Source organism: Budorcas taxicolor, chromosome 7 (genome assembly GCF_023091745.1).
Source record: "Budorcas taxicolor isolate Tak-1 chromosome 7, Takin1.1, whole genome shotgun sequence".
Classification (NCBI taxonomy): Eukaryota; Metazoa; Chordata; class Mammalia; order Artiodactyla; family Bovidae; genus Budorcas; species Budorcas taxicolor.
The window spans coordinates 65,781,230-65,789,918 of record NC_068916.1 but is presented as its reverse complement, the minus strand read 5'-3'; the positions used below and the strand labels follow the sequence as shown (position 1 = coordinate 65,789,918).

Genomic DNA, 8,689 nt, shown 5'->3' with positions numbered 1-8,689 from the left:
AGCTAGTAAATGAGATTCAGAGCAGGTGTGGTGGGTCCAAAGCTTTCCTCTACAACCCTGGAGCAGCAAGGACCACAAAAAAATAGTCCCTCTTTCTACATACATTGCTCTTGGTGCCATGGCTGCCAACTTACAAGAGTAAATTCTTTACTTTTCCTCACGAAAGAGGAGACACGATTTTGTTCTAATGAAGCCAGTAACAAATAAGACTACCTCAGATCCAGAGTACCAGAGAGAATCAACTCTTGGAAGAACTGGTATAGGAGGAAAGGGAGAAAGACGTCCTCTTCATCCCCGGTTCTCCTCCCTCTGGCTCCTGCTGCAGCGTCAAAACCGAAGGCTGAATGTTTCCTGCAACCTCTCGAAGCAGAAATTGCACTGCACTCCCCAGCCCCTCCAGCAAAGGGGCAACCTATCCTCATGTTTGACTTCCTGAGCTTCCATCATCTGTACGATGAGGGTGACGTTGGTAGGTATTTCATATACATTCTGAATCCACATCCTGAATCCCAGTTTCTCACTCCTCCAATTCCTAAGGCCCTATCCAACCACAATACAGTGCAATAGCCACTGAATTTATCTCTTTCCTTTAGCTTTTACTTCCTATAGCTACACTGTCTGCCCAGCAGGCACAGCGATCTTTTTGAAATGTAAATTAAATCATATTAACTGTCTTGTTCAAAACCCTCTGATGGCATCTCATCATTCCTAGAATTTAAAAAACTCTTAGTCATGGGGGAATTCCCTGGTGGTCCAGTGGTTAGGGGCTCCAAGTTCAATCCCTGATTGGGAACTAACATCCTACATGCCTCACCTTGTAGCCAAAATAATAATAATTTTTAAAAATTCTTTAACTCTTTGCTGTGGTCTTCAAAGCCCACTCTTGCCTGCTTCCCTTACATTCTCCCCCTTGATCTCTCCATGCCAGCCACACAGGCCACCACCTGAAAAACAGCTGGTCCCTCTGATTTGCATGTTATTCCTATTTCACAGACTTTCTTCCTCACTTCATTTGGGTGTCTACTCAAATGTCTTTTCCCCAGAGAAGCTTTCCCAGATCCATACCACACCCGCCACAAATTACAACTTCCCTTATTGTTGTCCTTCAGTGGCGAAATTGTGTCCAACTCTGCGACCCTAGAGACTGAAGCATGCCAGTCTTCTCCGTCCTGCACTATCTCCCAGAGTTTCCTCAAATTCATGTCTGCTTTCCTAACAGACTCTAAAAACTTCTTCGCCTCCTTTTTTCCCAGAACATTTATTACTTAAAATTCTACGTGTGTATCAATTGCTACGATCTGTCTCTTCCACTAAAATAAAAGCTCCATGACAGCAGGAGTCTTGTCTGCATTCTTTATCCAATACTTGTCACGTAGTAGGTGCTTAATAAATATTAATAGAATGAATGAATGAAGGAGACCAGATAAGTTTTGGCAAAGCTGCTAGTTGTCCCCAGTATCCATTCTCCCCTTCTTCCTTTAAGTAATCAAAACCCCAAGCAGCGCACACTACCACCCATCTAAGAACTGCTTCCCAGACTCCCTTGAAGCTTGGTGTGTCCAGGTCACTAGGTGCTAGCCAATTAGTGTTGTGAGGTAAAGTACAGGATGCCCAGTTAAATTCACAAGTCAGAGTGACAACCAGTAATTTTTTTTACTATAAGTGTGTCCCAAATTAAAAGTCCAATAATTGTTTTAGTATAATGATGCCCCACTAGAACAAAAAAAAAGTACTGATTGTCTATCTGACATTCAAGTTTAACTGGTTATCCTATATTTTTGTTGCCTAAATCTGGCAACACTATGGCCAACAAACTTAAGAGAAAGTAATGTTCACAACTCCGAGGTCACACCCTAAAACCAAGGGATGTGTCCTCAATTTTTTCCTCTTTCGTATTGGCTGAAACACAATCATAGAAGGGCTGTGAGTCACCTTTGACCCTGTGGACAAGGAGTCCAGGCGCCAGGGTTGATGTGAAGGAACAGGGCTCCTCTGTTCCAGATCTACCTGCTTGCTCACACTTGGGAAAATAACTTCCTTCAGCTTCATTGAAGTCTCTGTTATTTTGTCCTCCAATAAAGCAGCTAAATCCATATCTGAACAAATGCAAAATAAAATTCTCCAAGCCAGAATACTGAAGTGGGTAGCTGTTCCCTTCTCCAGGGGATCTTCCCAACCCAGGGATCAAACATAGGTCTCCCACATTGCAGGCTGATTCTTAACCAGCTCAGCCATAAGGAAAGCCCCCCAACATTGTAAATGAATATGATAATTCAGGTGACTTCTAGATTATCAGAAAGCCTCAGTAAATTTTTATTTCCTCTCATCCGTACTAACAGGGTTATCCCCTCTTTACCAAATTTCACAGCCCTGTTTTGAAGGAATTTGACATCTTCAAGCTTTATCAGCAGCTCTTTCAACCCCAAATTGTTTCAAGTGGGGCTGCAGGAATTCAGTGGCCAGCAGGGGTGGTGTGCCCTCTTGGCCTCTGAGGAGCAGGGCTCAAGGTGAGGCATATTCTTAGGCTAAAATTAAGCAAGTTCAGTTCAGTTCAGTCGCTCAGTCGTGTCTGACTCTTTGCGACCCCATGAATTGCAGCACACCAGGCCTCCCTGTTCATCACCATCTCCCAGAGTTCACTCAGACTCACATCCATCGAGTCTGTGATGCCATCCAATGATCTCATCCTCTGTCATCCCCTTCTCCTCCTGCCCCCAATCCCTCCCAGCATCAGAGTCTTTTCCAATGACTCAATTCTTCACATGAGGTGGCCAAAGTACTGGAGTTTCAGCTTTAGCATCATTCCCTCCAAAGAAATCCCAGGGCTGATCTCCTTCAGAATGGACTGGTTGGATCTCCTTGCAGTCCAAGGGACTCTCAAGAGTCTTCTCCAACACCACAGTTCAAAAGCATCAATTCTTCAGCACTCAGCCTTCTTCACAGTCCAACTCTCACATCCATTCATGACCACAGGAAAAACCATAGCCTTGACTAGACGGACCTTAGTCGGCAAAGTAATGTCTCTGCTTTTGAATATGCTGTCTAGGTTGCTTGTAACTTTTCTTCCAAGGAGTAAGCGCCTTTTAATTTCATGGCTGCAGTCACCATCTGCAGTGATTTTGGAGCCCAAAAAAATAAAGTCTGACACTGTTTCCACTGTTTCCCCATCTATTTCCCATGAAGTGATGGGACCGGATGCCATGATCTTCATTTTCTGAATGTTGAGCTTTAAGCCAACTTTTTCACTCTCCTCTTTCACTTTCATCAAGAGGCTTTTTAGCTCCTCTTCACTTTCTGCCAGAAGGGTGGTGTTATCTGCATATCTGAGGTTATTGATATTTCTCCTGGCAATCTTGATTCCAGCTTGTGTTTCTTCCAGTCCAGCATTTCTCATGATGTACTCTGCATATAAGTTAAATAAGCAGGGTGACAATATACAGCCTTGACGTACTCCTTTTCCTATCTGGAATCAGTCTGTTGTTCCATGTCCAGTTCTAACTGTTGCTTCCTGACCTCCATACAGATTTCTCAAGAGGCAGGTCAGGTGGTCTCGTATTCCCATCTCTCTCAGAATTTTCCACATTTTATTGTGATCCACACAGTCAAAGGTTTTGGCATAGTCAATAAAGCAGAAATAGATGTTTTTCTGGAACTCTTGTTTTTTCCATGATCCAGCAGATGTTGGCAATTTGACCTCTGGTTCCTCTGCCTTTTCTAAAACCAGCTCGAACATCAGGAAGCTCACGGTTCACGTATTGCTAAAGCCTGGCTTGGAGAATTTTGAGCATTACTTTACTAGCATGCGAGATGAGTGCAATTGTGCAGTAGTTTGAGCATTCTTTTGCATTGCCTTTCTTTGGAATTGGAATGAAAACGGACCTTTTCCAGTCCTGTGGCCACTGCTGAGTTTTCCAAATTTGCTGGCATATTGAGTGCAGCACTTTCACAGCATCATCTTTCAGGATTTGAAACCCTGTGTCCAAGGCCAGTGGTGGCCGGGAAGAGACACCTCGCATCCGAGGTCAGGGGCGGCGGCCGGGAGGAGCTATCCAGCGTCGGAGGTCAGGGGCAGCCTGGAGGAGACACCCCGCGTCCGAGGTCGGGGCGGCCGGGAGAAGCCACCTCGCGCCCAAGGCCAGAGGCAGTGACCCTGAGGAGCCACCCTGAGGCCAGGGGCCGTGACCCTGAGGAGCCACCCTGAGGCCAGGGGCGGCAGCTGGGAGGAGCCACCCACGCCCGAGGCCAGGGCCGGCGGCCAGGAGGAGCAACCAGAGGAGCGATGGCTGCGCAGGAGCAGGAGGGCCTAGAGGAGCTATCCCACACTGAAGGTCAGGAACAGCGGCAGTGAGGAGATACCCCTCGTCCAAGGTAAGGAGCAGCGGCTGTGCTTTGCTGGAGCAGCCGTGAAGAGATACCCCACGCCCAAGGTAAGAGAAACCCAAGTAAGATGGTAGGTGTTGCAAGAGGGCATCTGAGGGCAGACACACTGAAACCATACTCACAGAAAACTAGTCAATCTAATCATACCAGGACCACAGCCTTGTCTAACTCAAGGAAACCAAGCCATCCCTGCGGGGTCATGGTGGAGAGGTCTGATAGAACGTGGTCCACTGGAGAAGGGAATGGCAAGCCACTTCAGTATTCTTGCCTTGAGAACCCCATGAACAGTAGGAAAAGGCAAAATGATAGGATACCAAAAGAGGAACTCCCCAGGTCATTAGGTGCCCAATATGCTACTGGAGATCAGTGGAGAAATAACTCCAGAAAGAATGAAGGGATGGAGCCAAAGCAAAAACAATACCCAGATGTTCATGTGACTGGTGATAGAAGCAAGATCTGATGCTGTAAAGAGCAATATTGCATAGGAACCTGGAATATCAGGTCCATGAATCAAGGCAAATTGGAAGTGGTCAAACAAGAGATGGCAAGGGTGAACGTCGACATTCTAGGAATCAGCGAACTAAAATGGACTTGAATGGGTGAATTTAACTCAGATGACCATTATATCTACTACTGCGGGCAGGAATCCCTCAGAAGAAATGGAGTAGCCATCATGGTCAACAAGAGAGTCCAAAATGCAGTATTTGGATACAATCTCAGAAATGACAGAATGATCTCTGTCTATCTCCAAGGCAAACCATTCAATATCACATTTATCCAAGTCTGTGCCCCAACCAGTAACGCTGAAGAAGCTGAAGTTGAACAGTTTTATGAAGACCTACAAGACCTTTTAGAACTAACACCCAAAATTAAGCAAAGGGACCAATAAAATTTTCAGTTCTCCCAGCATTCCCAGCTGCTCGGATAAGCTTCAGAATTCCCTGACACAGAGCTGCGAGCACTGGAAATACTCTCATGTATGGAAACTCAAGGGAAAGAGAAGCAGCCCTGAATCCGTCTGCATGGGTGCTACCATTGACTCAGCCACAGTCACAGCTGTCCAGGCCAAGGAGAAGCCTCCGGGTTTCCATGGGAAGTTCTCCCCTCCAAGCCTATCCACTGCTCCCCACACCTTCTAGTGGCTGGTCTCTGCTCCAATGTCGCCTCTTTAAAGAGACCTCCTCTGGCCACTCCATCTAAAAGAGAAGCCCCTGTCACCCCCCACTCCTGGCCTGACACTTTACAGCATCTATTATATATCTGCTGGGTGACCGTCTGCCTTCCCCATTAAAAGGCAGGCTCAGTGAGGGGAGGGAATTTGTCTCTCTGGTTCCTGCTTTACCCCCAGGGGCACCTCAGACAGTGTCCAAGCAACTAGAAGGTGTGGGATAAATATTTCTGAATAAACAGAAGACAGATATGGACATAGACAGAAAAACAGATCCAGGTATAGATGGAGATACAGACATAGGTGTGTCAGGGTCAATGGCAAGCCAAGCAGATCTTTAATCAGTGGCTTATAGCGCAGAGTGACAAGAAAAGCCACAACACCTCCATGTGCATGACAATGTTCTGTTAGAGAAAACTCAGCTTTTAGTTTCAGGTTGACTCCCTATGGACATGGAAAGCTCTGCTGGGTAGAAGCAATGTTTGCCCAGAATGTTGAGCCAAAGGCATCTGCAGTTCAAGGCCCTGATGGGGAAACCGAGTCCAGAGAGAGGATGGGGTCACACTAACAACAGCAACCGATATCTGCAAAGCACTTTTTAGTGAGGAAGCATCTTCACTTCTTTTCTCATCTGATCCTCACAACAATTCTTCTAGGCAAGTGGTGGTAATATTGGTAGCACTGTGTTATTTACAACTTCCAAAGTATGGGAGCAACCTAAGTGTCCATCAACAGATGAATGGATAAAGATGTGGTATGGGGACTTCCCTGGTGGCACAGTGGATAGAAATCTGCCTGCCAATGCAGGGGACACAGGTTTCATCCCTGGTTCAAGAAGAGTCCACATGCCTTTGAGCAACTAAGCATGAGCACTGCAACTACTGACACCTGCTTGCCGAGAGCCTGTGCTTTGCAACAAGAGAAGCCACCACATTGAGAAGCTTGTGAACTGGAACGAAAAGTAAGCCCACTCGCTGCAACTAAAGAAAGCCCACACAAAGCAATGAAGACACAGCACAACCAAAAATAAAATTAATAAAAATTTTTTAAAGATGTGGTGTATGTATATATATATAATGGAATATTACTCAAGCATAAAAAGATTTAAATTTTGCCATTTGCAGCAACATGGATGGACTTAGAGGGCACTATGCTAAGTGAAATAAATGAGACAGATATTACATGGTATCACTTATATCTAGATTCTAAAAAATGCAACAAACCAGTGAATAAAACAAAAAAGAAGCAGACTCACAGATAGAAAACAAACTAGTGGTTACCAGTTGAGAGAAGGAAGGGAGGAGGGACAATATAAGCATAGGGAGAAAAAAAGGGTTATTATGGGACTAGATGAACTCATGTGTTTGAAACACGAAAATTGTAAAGCAGTATAGAATTTAACAAATCCTTCATTCAACAAAAAATGCAATAAGATAAAATAAAAATACTGGTAGCATTATAATTATACTGAAATATAATAATTAGCTTCCTGAACTGTATACTTTAAAATGGCTAGCTTGGTAAATTTTATGTTATGTGTATTTTACCACAACTAGAAATTTTTAAAATTATGTATGCGTGGCTCAGATGGTAAAGAATTTGCCTGCAAAGCAGGAGACCCAGGTTCAATCCCTGGATCGGGACGATCCCCTGGAGTGAGGAATGGCTACCCACTCCAGTATTCTTGCCTGGAGCATTCCATAGACAGAGGAGCCTGGCAGGCTACAGGCCATGGGGTCTCAAACAATTGGACATGACTGAGTGATTAACACTAACACATACAACACTACTAGCCACAACTATATTTTGTGAATGAAGTCAATAAAGCTCAGAGAGGCTGTAACTTGTAAAACTCACATAGTAACGAATGTGTGGGGAAGCCAATCTCATATTAGGACTTTCTCTGGACCTTCTCTACGGGGAGAGGGAAACTTCACCTGACAAACAGGTCAAGAATCAAACCTCAAGCTACAAGATCATTGCCATTGCTCTAAGTTTTCCAAGGAAGCTTCTAATACACTTCATCCTGCACAGCTGTTCAAGCAGCTCTGCTGGAGAGATCTGCCTCTTGTGTGCTACTGTGCCGAGGGGTGGCTGATCCAATAGACAACAGCTCAGTACAGATTGTGTATGGTTTACTCTCATTTTGTGACGATTAATTTGCTTTGGGACCAAGGGTGTTCAGTGGTAACATTAAGATGCAAAGAAAAATTAAACATTTATGCATCCTTTATCTCCTCATTTCAAGACAGATAGGTCCCATCAGAAGATATTTTCATTGACATTGTTTATCTGTTCCACTTGACTCCAAATTACACTTGAGAAAGAAGAACTAACACACCATGGTGTTTTTATACAGAAGCGGTGACTACAGGGGACCAGGTATTAAAGAGAAAATATCTAGCCTGAGATTCCACTGCAGCATAAACGGTGAGATATGACACAAAAAATCAGGCCCAAACATGCAGGAGCACAATGAAGTCTTGGAAAAAGCCACCTGGGCTGCTTGAGTCCCTGCTTAATATGCAGCACTGTGCAAGTTGGGTTTCATTTCCTGTGCCAGCTTTGCTCTCAAATCTAAATCACTGTGTTAAGAAGGCATCTGAGGGCTAATCAGAAGTTACAGTCATAGCATGGAACGTAGTACATCATAACTGTCTGCTTCTTTTTTAAAAAACTGCCCTTCGTGCCTTTAAGAGCCAGCCCTAGTCTTAGGACAGCTCTCCCAAACTGAGAGGGACAACGCTGTGCATCCCGTCAGCCTCCCCTGTTAGAATTGAGCACAAGGGAGGAGACAAGGCATAGGCCCATACAATTGCCTGTTTCCTGATACTCCTCCCACTCTTCCCCTTCACTCAGGTCACGCATCTCTTTCATACCAGCTGCCTGGTCTTGATTTGATATCAGGCATCTCAAGGTAGGGTGGCATAAAAATTAACTTTGGAACCAAAGAGAGCCGCATTTGAATCTCAGCTCCATCACTTACTGTGTATATGAACTTGGAAAGTTACCTAACCTGATGGATCTTATTTTTTCAACTCATAAAGAGGGAATAACATTGTCTGTCTCCATAGGATTGTTGTGTGAATTAAGTGAGATATTTTGTGCAAAGCAGTGGGTACAGTGCCTGGTGGCAGCAAG

At 44.7% G+C, this 8,689-nt stretch overlaps 1 non-coding gene across 1 annotated transcript; it reads right to left on the bottom strand.

Moving 5' to 3' along the window:
• Positions 1 to 8,224: 8,224 nt before the first annotated feature.
• Positions 8,225 to 8,363, bottom strand: LOC128051824 (small Cajal body-specific RNA 11). The gene has a single exon (XR_008199754.1). It is a non-coding gene; the product is annotated as a small Cajal body-specific RNA 11 (non-coding RNA).
• Between the last annotated feature and the right edge of the window lie 326 nt (positions 8,364 to 8,689).